This window comes from Capsicum annuum, chromosome 2 (assembly GCF_002878395.1).
Source record: "Capsicum annuum cultivar UCD-10X-F1 chromosome 2, UCD10Xv1.1, whole genome shotgun sequence".
Lineage (NCBI taxonomy): Eukaryota > Viridiplantae > Streptophyta > Magnoliopsida > Solanales > Solanaceae > Capsicum > Capsicum annuum.
In genome coordinates this window covers 68,523,699-68,538,440 of record NC_061112.1, presented here as the reverse complement: position 1 = coordinate 68,538,440, position 14,742 = coordinate 68,523,699, and the positions used below count along the sequence as shown (strand labels likewise).

Below are 14,742 nucleotides of genomic sequence, written 5' to 3'. Positions count from 1 at the left end.
TATATTGTTGATGTTGAATGTGATATGTCGTCGAGCGGGTAGACAAACAGTAAGCTCGGGTAGGCAAGTTTAGAATTGGTGTATTGTTGGAATGTTTGGAATATTTATTGAATGTTTTGTTTATCGTATTTAAAAAGTGTAGTCATTTGGCTGGGGCAATGCCTCGAGGTATTTGTATTTATTCACTGGGGAATGCCCCGAAGTATCATGTACTTGAAGATGGCATACGGTCAAGGCCCAGAACGTCGGGCGGAGTTTAGCTAAGGAGTAGTTTAGAATAGAGTAGGTTTACATTTTTCGTATTTTTCATTTTTCGGGACTGTATAATTGGACTGAACACTGCATTTTGGATTTGTTTGGTTTTCGTGTGTTTGATTGATTGTTATGTGCTTTTGTGTGGTTTATACACCTATAATGTCAAAGTTAGCCGATACACTCCACCAAGCGACCATGGTCGAACCACGGGATTGAGGGGTGCCTAACACCTTTCCCACGATCAACAGAATTTCTTAACCGGAATCTCTGTTCGCGGATCAGTGTTACAGAGTCAAAATCATTTTGAAAAAGGATATCCACAGGTGACTTGGCACACCCGATTTATGACAAGTGGCGACTCTGAGTTTTGAAATATAATAAATCCTTTTCGAAACAAATTTTCATCTTTTGTCACTTTAATAATTAAAACCCTTTCGACCCTTAAAACATAATTTTTGGGAGTGAAAAAGGGGTGTGATAGGTTTCTGATTTTTATGTGTTGTGTTGTTTGTTGGTTTGTTAAAAACTAGAGTCTTTCCAATTTTGATAGGTATTTTGTGGAAATTTTCTACTTTTCAGGGCAACATTAAAGGGTAAGCTGGGCTAGATTTGGTCTTGGTTTGATAAATAAGTAAGGGAAATTGATGTTTGAGATTTGAATGTCTTTGTATGGACGATTTTTGAAGTTCTTAATGTGTATTTGTCATGTGCTATATGATGTATGCTTAAGTAATTGGATGTTCTCTTGATTTCTGTTTTTGGATTGGATGTTTTATTTCACCTTGATGCTGTTGTTGTAACTCTGAAGCAGTTAATTATATCATAAATTTGTTGTGGTTTTTGATTTTTTTAAGTTGTGTAAGTTGATCTCTTTAAAGTTGGATCTTTTCTATTCTTTGATTGGTATTTTTGTAACTTTTCTACTTTTCAGGTCAACGCTGAAGGGTAATCTGAGTCAGATTTGATAAATAAGCAAGGAAAATGGTTAAAATCGAGACCTTGAGAAGTTAGGTGATGAATTTATTCAACTGTTTGAAAAGTAAAAAGTAACCAATAAGCAAGGAAAATGGTTTAATTTGAGACCTTGAGAAGTTAGGTGATGAATTAATTCAACTGATTGAAAAATAGAAAATAAAAATCAGAATTATATGGGTAAAGTGTCACCCAATGATGGTCAATCCAAGACTCCAAAACAGAAAAAACAATCGAGGAGTACAAAGAAAAAATATTTGAGACCAGGTGCTTTGGCACAACTACATTACACTAAGGTAGCCGTTGCTAAATCTTGTACGGATCTTGAGAAGAAAAGGGTGATTATAATACCTTCAGATGAAACAAAGGATCAAGCTGCACTTCAAAATGATGTTATTAATGAAAGTCCCATATTTTTATCACCCATGAAATTTTGTTATGATTTTGGGAATACACCTATTGATGTATCTAAGCAGAATAAATAGCAAAGGACACCAAAGACACCTGGTGCATTTGAGTGCACAGCAGAGTCAAGGCTCGAGTCTCTTCCAACGAATTTATTGGTATAGAGAGTTCTATTCCTTTTGTTTTCATTTAATTATTGATCATATGCTATACTTGTGTGTCAAATGGTTTGGTTAACATTTGTTTTTTTTATTGGTTAGAATAAGAAATCCTTTAAAAATTCAATGCCTACCGAAAGAATTTATGCCTTTCTTTGAAAGTCAATCACCATTTAACTTGGTAAGTCTCCTGAACAAGTAAATATCCTCCAATAATGTAGAAGACCCAATTTATGAAGCCATAATAGGCCATAATATTGTTTCCATCAATACACCCATTCACAAAGTTTTTTATATTTTTCCTTTTTGTACAATGTTAGCTCAACCTGATTCATTTCTAAAATAAAATTCAATGATATCAGGATCAACAGAGATGAATGGTAACACCACACCGTTAGCTAATGGACATAAAAAATTGACTGAAGATGGCAAATGTAAAACACCGAGGCACTCGTGATGGACCAGGCAAGAAACACTTGTTCTCATACAAGGGAAAAAAGTTACAGAGAAAAGAGCTCATAGGGGGCGTAGATCCAGTTTCATTTTTGGTTCAGACAAGCCGAAACTCAAATGGGACTCTGTTTCCTCTTACTGCATGCAACATGGAGCAGACAGAGGACCTGTTCAATGCAGAAAACACTGGAGCAACATGATTAGTGATTTCAAGAAAATTAAAACATGGGAGTCACAGACAAATAAAAGCAATGAATCTTATTGGATTATTAGCAACAATCTCAGGCGAGAGAAAAGGCTACCAGGTTCTTTCGACAGAGAAGTCTATAATGTCTTGGATGGGAAGGAAGTTTTAGCGGAAACATACCAACTAACTCTGGTAACCATAACCACAGATGATTAATTGGCTATGGTATAGAAACAGTCGAAGAAGAGGAAGAGGAAAAGGAAGAGGAAGAGGAAGAGAATGCCGATGTTTCTCATACAAAGGAATATAACATGGAAGATGATGTTTTGCCTCCAGCCACAGAGGAAGTTGGAAGCAACCCACTGAAGGAAGGCGACATCAAACATAAAAAAAGCTAAGTTCATTCCCTCTCCAACACCTATATTAGGTAAATTAGAAGTGTTTCAAAAATTTGCTCTATTCTCAACCAGAACTTCAGTACATATTTACACAGACTTCGGTACCAACTCTTTTTTCTTGCTTGACTTGTAACAACGAAAGTACATGTTGCATTTTCACGAATATACTGTCTGATTAACATCATTTTGTGAACTTGTATGTTTTGGACTCTGTGTGTTGGATCTTGTAAATAAATAACAACATTAATCCCTTAATCCTTCTATTGTGTTTCAAAATTTTGATACTTATCATTTACGAAAATTTAACCAATTCAAAAATTTAACTCATTATTTATAAGAATTGAATATTGAGCACAATCAAAAAAGGGGAAAAGTTGTATAAATACTAAATACAAATTCATAGCAGCGAGATAGACCATTTATCTTCATACTCATTATCTGGACATAGTGCTTGATTAGGGTTAGTTTTTCTAATATTTTGAATTTGGCAAACACTTATGCAGAATACTAGAATAGATTAAAATAAATAGATCATGAACATCAAATTAGTTTAAAAAAACTGTAAAGATAAATTATTGATGGTAACTTTATTAACCACATATATCTAAATGTTCGCACGAAGTGCGCATTCCCTAGTTATAGTTATATTATATAGAAGATGAATGAGAAAGTGTTGTTAAAGAGCCTTAACAAACTACTCCTTGAGTTGAGATAGAAGAGTCTTAACTGTTAAAAGTCTTCAACAAAAATCTATTGAATAGACATTATGAAAGGTTGAACATATCTTTCATCAAATCAAATGGTATATCGTCAACAGAAGACCAAAATTTATGAAGCAACCTTACGTCAAACTTGATATTATCTAAATTCTTATTTAATTTTAAATACACATGTTCAGTAGGGTTTTCTTTTATCGGTAAGGTGCATTAGTTATTTTATTAGTAATATATTAGTCTTTTCAATTTTAAATTTATACAATTTAAAATTAATTGAGATTTTAAATTTAATAAATATTTTATTTTTATTTATAACATAAAGAAAATAAAATAAAAATTTTATATATTTTTATTTATAACAGCTAAATGAAATTAAAATATTAAATGTCACTATACATAGTCAACATTTCACTATAACAGCCATGAAATTTTCAAACAAATACGGTCACTATAGACAAATTTGACTATATAGGAAGATTACAAATTAAATAATAAATTATTTTTTAATTTTTTGAAATTAAACAAAGAAAAGTGATCGACGTCTATTTTTAGTATAAAGTACAAGTTTAAATGTATTTATTTTCTTTTGTTATCCTTCACACCGAATTATACTATTCATTATAGCTAAATATAAAACATGTATACAGTAATAATCATTTTAGATGATTAATATTTTTGCATACATTATGTATAAATTAAAATATGAGTCGATTCATGTGTTTTTATTAATATTTGTTTTCGTATTCTGAAAACAAGGATGAAGTTTGACTCTAGAGAGGATTTGAAGCTAACTGACGCACATGGGGTTCAAGTTGGTTTTCAACAAGCTAGTTGCTTGAATTTATAGGCTATATTATATTTTTTTTTTCATGTGAGTATTTTACAAGATCATTCACTTTCAAATTGGGCAAATATTTAGATTTTTTAAACGAAAAAAGGGTCTAAAATGTTCTTTAATTATGTAAAATAGTGCAAAAATGTTCTTCGTCTATTTATTGGGCATAAAATGTGTTCCCCGTCTACTTATTAGGTTTAAAATGTCTTTTCCGCATACCTATTAGGTCTAAAATATCTTTTCCGTCAACCTATTGGGCCTATTTTACCCTTTTATTTAGGCAAATTGCATGTAAAATGTCATCTTTAAGACTTAACTACACAAATAACAGTACTTTTTCAATATTATATAAAAAAAAAAATTTGTTATATATAGCCATTTAAAAAATTCAGAAAAATAATTATAATTACTAATTTAATGTTATAACTAATTACCAATTCACCTTAATTTAAGAGATATATTTTCAATTTTCAAATTAAAAGTGTAAAAAATAATCCCTACTTTTAAATCTTTCTCTCTTTTGTATTCAAAATTCAAATATTTTTAAATAAACTAAGTATTTCATTATTGGCTCGTGTATGTTTCTTTTTGTTTTCATGTATGTTAATCATCTGGTATTATTTCATTATCGTGTATTTTTTATTCTAATGTAATAAGTTAACCATAATTTTTTATGAATAAATATTCATGGAATAAAAATCATTATTTTTGAAGTACAGATATACCATGTGTTTTTGTTATATAAATATAATTTATGTCAAAGTCAGATTATTATTATATTTTAATATAATTTATGAGGCAAATATTCATGGTACATATCATTATGTCGGAAGTACTTTTCTTGTTAAAAATTATTTATTAAATATAAATATATTTTTTCAATATTACATGATATAAACTTTTTATATCTAAAATATACCATGTATGTTTATGATATAAATATAATTTATATGCTATAAATGGTATAAATATAATTTGTATGATATAAATATATCATGTATTTTTATGATATAAATATAATTTATATAATATCATACCATAATTTTTATGGCATAAATATACTATATATTTTTATGAAGGCATCGTGAAAACAAGCAAGAAAAATAAAAAATATAAAATTTTGATATAGTATATAAAGAATGAATGAACAAAGACTTCCATAAAAATAGACAATAAATAAGAAATATGTGAATTTAATATATAATTATTTTTCTATATATTAGAATCTGTTATGAAAGTAAATATTTTATTTGTTATATCTGACAACCAACTAATACAGCTATGTACATGTAATAAGTTTTTTTTAAAATGGCTAATTATGTTATTTTTTCTTTTATTTATCAAAGCAATATATAACGTCGAAAAATTAATATTGTACACTATTTATTTGGTTAATATTAATAAAAAGGATAGGGACTTTGTGTAGTTTAATAAAAATAAGTTGTGGTATTATGTAATTTTTTCTTAAATAAAAGGGCAAAATAACCTCAATAGATGGATGAAAAAGATATTTTAGGTCCAATGTGTAGACAGGAAGGACATTGTAGACCCAATAGGTAGACGAAGGGTGTTTTAGCACCATTTCACATAGTTGAAGGGCATTTTAGGCCTTTTTTAATTTTTTTTTTAAATAAGTTTGGTCTAAGATTGTGCCCTCACCATCTTGGCAAAATAGACTGATGGAAAAGTCCTCTTCTGTTATATTGGTGTGGATCTTCCTCAACCTTGAGTATCTTCCTCAACCTTAACACCAGTAAAAGTTTGAGGACTCAAACTCATAAACTAGCCAACCCCAGTGGCCTCAAAAGATGGAACACTACGCTCAGATCGAGAAGCTACCAACTGAGCCAACATATGAATCAACTGACAAAACTCAATGTTCGACACATCAACCTGGGGAGATCGAGGAGGACTAGAGGGAACCAGTGGAATTCTAGGATGGCAATCGGGAACCGGACCCTTAAATTGGTCTGGACCCCATAAACAGGGCGAGTCCCATCAACGTTGTCCTCAAGTGGGATAGAAGAGTTTCCATGAGCTTCAGATCATTTGGGGGTATGATCTATAAAGCAAGCAAATGGGATTTAGAGGGACCCAAGACCTTAGACTCTACAGCTCGAAATAAGACAACAAGAAAGGGAAACATTCATAAACATCTCTAGCTTCTCCCTTATAAGGGTTTCTCATGTATTACTTATGCATAACATAATACATAACAGAGTGTATAATCAATGCTTGCATTAGTTATACATAAGTTGAAGTTGTGTACTAAACAAAATATTGATAATACACAAAGCTAATGGATGTATTATTTTTTCTAATACATCCTGCCAAACGCCCCTTAATATTTGTTTTTACATTTTCTTCGCTTTGCTTTGTTCATGAAATGACTCATATCAAAGTAAATTGTCTTGTTTTACAAGGAACGGAAGCCTAGGAGCAATCAGTAAAGTTGTTGCCATGTGGTAAATATAGAATTTGTCCTGAATTTTCTACTTTACCTAATTTTTTTTTACCATAATTAGAATTACCTTTTTAGTTGAAAGAGTTTCCTTGTTAAAAAAAATCTCCTCTATATTTGGTTTACTTTTGCTTTGAGAAAAATTTTTGTACCTCTATAAATTGACATTCCTCTTCTCATACTAAAGACACAATAACATTCAAAATGTAGTCATCAAAGAGTCTTGTTTAGAAGGAAATTTTTTTTTTAATAAATTTTATGCTTTTTGAATTAATTTTAATATGCAGGCCAACTGGCCAACCCACATCAATAATATATTTTTAGTATATTTTTCTTTGTCATCTGATTTATCGTCTTCATGGTTTACAATTATTAGCATTCATATAACGCCCCTGCCTATTTTGAACTCAACAAGTGGTATTAGAGCTAACAATCCTCTGAGTCGATGATTCTGATTGAGGACAAGTTAGGATCAAAGTTGCAATCAACTTGACGATAATGAAGGTTATTTTTGTCCAAAAATAAAGAGTCAAGATACTACACGTGGAGAAGAAGTTTCAAACAAAATTTCAACAATCATGTTGCTCCATCTTTAAAACAAAATCAATTTTCTACTCATGCTTACTTTAACGCATGAATCCAACTTTCAAACCCTGCTTACTTTTAATGCCTGGGCTTCTTTCATCTTGTGCATATACTTTTAACGTATGACCTTCACTTTAAACTTGTGCTCACTTTTAATGCACAAGACTCCACTTCCAATCCTATTTACTGTTGAAAAATATGTTCCAAGAAGACAAAATACATGAAGAAGAACATAAACATGAAAAGTTGACTATATGATCATCAAATATAAGACTTGAGGCTTAAAACACGTGTGAAATGCTTTCCTAAAATGATATTTGTTTCCCCTCCTCTGCGAGATGCTATGAAATTATATGCAAATAATTTTAGTAGATATGACAAGCCTATGAAATTATGCGCTAAATAAATAGTGAAGAAATTCTCCTGAAAAGCAAGAAGTTGGGATTTGATCTTTTTGGGAAGAAGAAAAGCTTTAGGGAAAGCTCTATAAAATATACTTTGTAACATTACAACTGAAATTTGTAGAGTTGGATTTAAATTATATTGATGGTACCCAAGGGATGAAAGGACACAACCTTTTACTAAAAGAGTCCTTTTCATAAAAGACACAATCTTTCACTAAAAGACACCTTTTCATAAAGATTTTTATTAATTTAATTTAATTTAAATAAAATATCCAACAATTTCTCACTTATTTAAATATAAATTAGAACATAAATATCAAGTCATGTTCATGCATAGAGTAATGTATTTTTCTATTTGAACAATTTCTTAGTGCAATGCCACAAGACAAAATTAAAATTTTACGTACCATAATAACTTTGACGTATTATTCCTTGTGATAATATCGGTGACACTACATACAGAAATATTTCATTTTGACTTTCCACTCAACATGCTTAGCACTTTTATGATCATGTGCTATCCAAAATTCATGAACATTTATGAGAGCAACTCCAACTCTCAATCGAAGCGGTATCACTTTTATGTTCATATAGGTGAAGTGCTTTTAGTGTCTTTGTCATATTTGATACATTTGTTCCTTGAACTGAACCTCATTAAGAGGATAGAACTCAACCCTTCAATCAATGACAACCAGTACTAGCATATCTCTTACTTTAAGTACTGAAATATCTATGTATCAACAACTTTTTGTTATCCTTTGAACTCATAACTATTCATTTCATAGTTTCAGGTAGAGTTGTCATTATTGGTGGATCTAACCAAACTTGAAGATGTATTCAACAATTTCCTTTTTAAAAACTTTGTAAATAGATTAGTCAAATTCTTTTGACTCCACCAATGTGATAGAAGTTATTCCATCTTGAATTAACTTTCTCACATAATAATGCCAAGAAATTATGCATTTTGACTTCTCATTATATAATCTTTATATGCTCGAGTTAGAGTGACTTGGCAATCACAAATTGAGCTCATATTTTTCAAAATTAATGAATTATCTTAATAATTACTCAATCACTCAACTTCTTTAATTTGCTTGCTTTTACTAATGCAAGATTTTCTTGATTTCAAGAAATTGTACCTCCTCGCAAGGTAAATATCCATCGTACGGTAATTTATTTTTCTATCATATTTAGTACCAACTTACAAACATATTCCCATATAAAATAGTATGAAATTTAGAATTTTTAAAAACTTTTTAGTTCTCTAAAGAAAATAAAAAACTCAGCTACTGGCCCTTCCAATTGCGCTTGCTTACACAAGTTAAGTCACAATCCTTTCATGAGAATTAGTTAACTCGATCTAGGATCAAATAGGATATTTGTCTCTTTTATGTTTAAGTGACTAAATTTATTTAGCACTTTCTCAAAGTAATGAAACTAACTTAATACACAACTCCCACTATTTTGCTTAATTTTGATACCCAACATAGTACCAATTTTTCTATGATCCTTTATTATAAATGTGAAAAACAGAACCTAGTTGTTTCTATTATGACTTGGGTGAAAATTGTTCCCCCCCTTCCGAAGTTTGTCTTAAAAATCAACCTCCCCCGAACTATCAACAATAATCAACCTCCCCCTTTTATCCCATGCAATGTCCATTTTGTCCTTCTAATATGATAATATTTATGGACATTGCATAAAAACATAAACATTATCTTCATTTTTTTAAAAAAAAATTCATATAACAAAATCTTCATAAAAACATAAACATTATCTTCTAGGAAAAAAAGAAATACTAATTAAGTACATAAGTTAATGATGATCTTTATGAAGTAAATTAGCATGATATAAGAAAATTAGTTTTATTAATAATAATCAAAACTGTAATATTTATTTTACAAGTGAAAATAATAAGTAATACTAATTTTATAAACATATTTCAATGCAAAAAATACAAATAATAAATGAAAGAGATAAGTCTCTAGTAAAACCTTTATTACATAAAATGGAATCCACATCAAAGGTGTCACGCCATCTAAAATGATTGACAAAGGGTATCACGTTAGCTAAAAAGATTGACAAAAATACGCTAAAATTTAGTTTAAGGGGTAATAGGACCCTTGTGAAGTTGACGTGTGTCGTAGCAAATTTGGTCATAGTTCAGGGGTACTAGATGTTTTTCTTGAATAAAAATAAAGTCAAATTTTAAAGATTATATTATTTATATAAATTATAAAATATGTAATACTCTATTGATGACAATCACATCTTATTTACTGATATAGACAAGAGATAATATCGTTTCTTATCACTTGATTCTCATACTAAAAATAGAAGTTTTAATTTATCTGCTCAATTTGTGAAATCAAAAGAATTATACTATATTTTTTTCTACCATTTAGTGTTAAATAACTATATAAAGTAACAGTATAGACAAATTTAAAGTTTCAAATTATTATTAATAATGTTAATTTAGCAAAATATACCTCTAAGTAAATTTTTCTTAAGGATTGCGTTATATCAACAAAGAGTTAAGTAATACGAAACGAATTTAGTAAAAAAGTGATAAAACATGAAAATATATGCATATGCATGTACATACGTATGTATATATACACATTTAGGGGTGGGTTGTTTGGAAACAAGTTATTCTGGGATTAGTTATTACAAAATAAGTTGTACTAACATGTATGTGTGATAATTTATCTCATCACTGTGGTATAAATGGTGCGACACGTAATTTTGACACTACCTAATACATCTAATTAAACACAGGATAAATAATCATGAACTTTATCACTGAATTATTATAATTATACCTCACACTAAACGACTCTTTAATAAATATAATACTAAAATAACGATCTTAAAAAATAACATTGAATTTTGTGATAAATTTATAAAAAGTATTAATTTGCTTATAAAGTTAATAAATTTAAATAAAATACTATAAATATCCATGTTAAAAAAATATTCATTACATATAATATAAAAAGATATTACATAAATATAAAATTAAAATTACAAGGACAAAATGGATATTGCATGGGACAAAGGAGGGGGAGGTTGATTATTGTTGATAGTTCGGGGGAGGTTGATTTTTAAGACAAATTTCAAGGGTGGAACGATTTTCACCCATTATGACTTATGTATCAAATCACGTGCTCAACATATTAATAAATTATACAATATCAAATAACCATCAAGAATTGTAAATTGAAAACATACGAACTATCTCAAATTTATGATCTTTAAAAATATATATTAAATGATGCTAAGTCTAATATTGACTTCTAATCACATGTCAAACACCCCACACTTTAAATATATCAAATACCTTTTCATATCACATATAAAGAAAAAGAATTCGCTAACTCATGTTCCTTAGATCTCATTTTCATTTATAATAATTTTCAAGTATACTCACGTACTTGTTAACAATGTAATTTTTCATATAACTCTACAATTTGACTAGTAAATTTCACATATGATCTTTATACAAAATAACGATCCACAATGATCACATAAGAAAATATTATTCCTAAAATTAGCAAGTATTCAAAGATCATCACAAATATATCATCTGCCCTAATATTTATGAAAATAAATTCACAAAAATCACAAAGCATAAAAATTTATACTAAATAAAAAATAAGATTAAGAAAGTGTTCCTCATTTTCTTCCTAACTCATCAACTTTAGAAATTACTCTCTATAGAGATATCCAAGAAAAAATTTATTGCAACATTCTTCTCTGTTGATCACTTCATTATTGCACCAAATAATTCGTTGAAGTGGAAATAAACTAAGAATGACAACTTTTGTCATTTGCAACTTCTCCAATTGGCACACGGTGTCCAAAACGGTGCAAAGCTTCTGCAACCAGTAAACTGATCTTCTAATTTGACTTTTTACATCTTTCTCGGTTTTCAATTCAAACAGTTCACCATTCACCTCTTTATAGTACTCCCCCAGTTACAAAAATAAATGTAAATCATTAAGCTACTTTTCCATGTTCAAATAAATAAATTATTTATTTTTTAATAAATATGTTAAACATTTCTTTCAATTTTATCCTTTAATTTAATGAGATTCTTAAGTACTTTATATTTTTTAAGAGAGTAATTCAAGAATAATTAAAAAAAAAATAGTGAAAAGTAACCTATAATTTATGTCCTAAAAGATTTTTCTTATTATTTTGAAATGAAAGGAGTACTGATTATTGATAATTTCCACTCGAACACGGACTTTTACATGACACAACCCTTGTAACATTAACGAAAAAGGTCATGATTTCCACCTCAAACTATATACGAAAAGTCTAGATCACATCTAAACTATCATAGTGTCCTATTACATACTTAAACTATAAAAAAGTAAAACTATTACCTCCTTAGAAGGTGACGTGACAGAGAAGGTGTATTCTCCTTCCTAAGGTGCATGAGAGAAAGAAAAAAAATCTTAAAATAACAGCTTCCATACACGTGTCACTATTTCATTTATCACTTTATCATTATGTACTCCTAATATTCTTCTTAATATATACAGTTAGATTAATTATTTTTACAATTGAAAAATTATTAATATTTTTTTTTCAATTGAAAAAATATTAATAAAATTAAATTTTCTTATTTATTCATTTTAATATGTGGGTGTCCCGCCTTCTTCAATTGTTTTATCTTCACCAAAATCATCATTAAAACATCACCATTGACACCATCATCATCAAACTCAAATCTTCACCACAGTAGTTTTAATAATCCACCATAAATTTTATTATCGGAATCACAATATAATCATTAGTATCACAAAAATCACAAACAACCACCATAAAATTTAGCATCCACTTTGTCAATATCACCATTCTTTAACTGTTTCTTCTTCACTTTGTTGTGAAGAATTGGATATAGTTGGAGGTAGTAGTTTGTTGTTGCTACTGCTAACACAATAACTCATTTTTGTTAGCAAAGAAAAAACTAATAGTTACTTCATTGTGTGACGGTTGTTACGGCGACAGTGATGGTGGTGGACGACGGCGGTGACAACTGGTGAAGAAATTGAAAAATGGAGAAGACTCAAAGAGAAGTGAGTCAATGAAGTGATTCAAAGAAACAATGGTGATTTTTATTGTGATATAGTGATTTCGATGACAATTTTAGTAATGGATGTTGAATTTCATGGTGGTTGTTTATGATTTTTGTGATACTAATGGTTGTATTGTGATTCCGATAATGAAATTTATGATAGATTTTTAAAATTATTATGGTGAAGATTTGATTTAGATGATGATGGTGTTAATTGTGGTGTTTTAATGATGATTTTGGTGAAGAAGAAGAAATGGGTGACGCGGACTTTTTTTTTTTAAAATTGACATAATATCTGATGTGGTAATGACATGGTAATGATGTGGTGTGGGTGTAAATCACTCTCCATCATGTGACTGGTTCTTACGTTTTGAGGTAGAAATAGTTTTACTTTTTTATAATTTAGGTGTGTAATAGGACACTATGATAGATTAGGTGTGATCTAAACTTTTCGTGTATAGTTTGAGGTGAAAACGATGATTTTTTCATAACATTAACCTGTGTGTACAAGATGACTTCATCCAATAATTATTGTTTGCTGTTTTCATTAATACTGACATAATATTATAATAATTGGGCCAAAAATTATTTTAATTTGGATAATGACAGTATAATTTAATTTTCCACTGTCCATTGGACATTGAATAATATCTGAAAACAAGGCAAACCACCATTAACGCACTGATTATACTTTGCGGTTTGGAATAAATTTTTTCGTCAAGCAATCACCACAAACACAATATCGACACTTCTCTAATCCCGACATATATTAAATGTTTCTAAAAAATTGACAGCGTCTACTTCATCAATAAATACTTTAAATTTCGTTTTTAGATTATTAAAAACTATGTTTCAAGAATACAAAATACATCAAGAAGAATATAAAGATGAACATATAATCAACAAATATAGGATTTGAGGCTTGAAACACGTGTGGAATACTTTTCTCAAAATGATATTGCTCTCTCTCCTCTACGAGATTGTTATGGGATTATATACAACTAGTTTTAGCGGATATAACAAGTCGATAAAATTTCGCACTAACCAAACAGTGAAGAAATTCTTCTGGAAGCAAGAAGTCAAGACTTGATCTTTCGGGAAAGAAGAAAAGCTTTGGAAAAAGCTCTGTAAAAGATACGTTGCAAAATTACGATTGAAATCTGCAGAGTTGAATTTAAATAACATTGGTAGTACCCACAGGATTAAAGATCACAACCTTTCACTAAACGACACATTTTCATAAAAGACACAATCTTTCACTAAAAGACACATTTTTATAAAGACTTTTATTAACTTAATTTAATTTAAATAAAATATCCAACATTCACTTATAACACTGGGCTTCAATATTTTCAACCCATGCTTTTATTTTTAATGCATAGGGCTCGAATTTTAACCTATGTCAACTTTTAATTATGGTAAGCAACAGTAATATATGAAGATTATGTGAAGAGTAAAGCTCATGCATGCGAAGAAAGTTGATCAATATTTGTTAAGAAAATTCAGCCAAAAAGATGAAGATTATTTGCCAGAAAATTCAGGGCAAATCAGGCCAAGGAGAGATTTGCCCTGAATTTTCTATTTTACTTTTTTTTATATCATAATTAGAATTACCTTTCTTGGTGAAAAGAGTTTCCTTGTTAGAAAAGATCTCCTACATATTGGATTTATTCTTAGTTTGAGGAAAAATTTTATACCTTTATAAATAGTATAGCCTTCTTTTCATATCAAAAACTCAATAGCATCTACAAAAATACAATATCATCCACAATATAGTATCAAAGAGTCTTGTTTAGGAAAATTTTTCTCCTAATAAATTTAATGTTT

General features: G+C 29.3%; 1 pseudogene; it reads left to right on the top strand.

Annotated features, from left to right (window-relative positions):
* Nucleotides 1-2,142: 2,142 nt before the first annotated feature.
* On the top strand, nt 2,143-2,961 carry LOC124896179 (annotated as a pseudogene).
* Nucleotides 2,962-14,742: the final 11,781 nt, after the last annotated feature.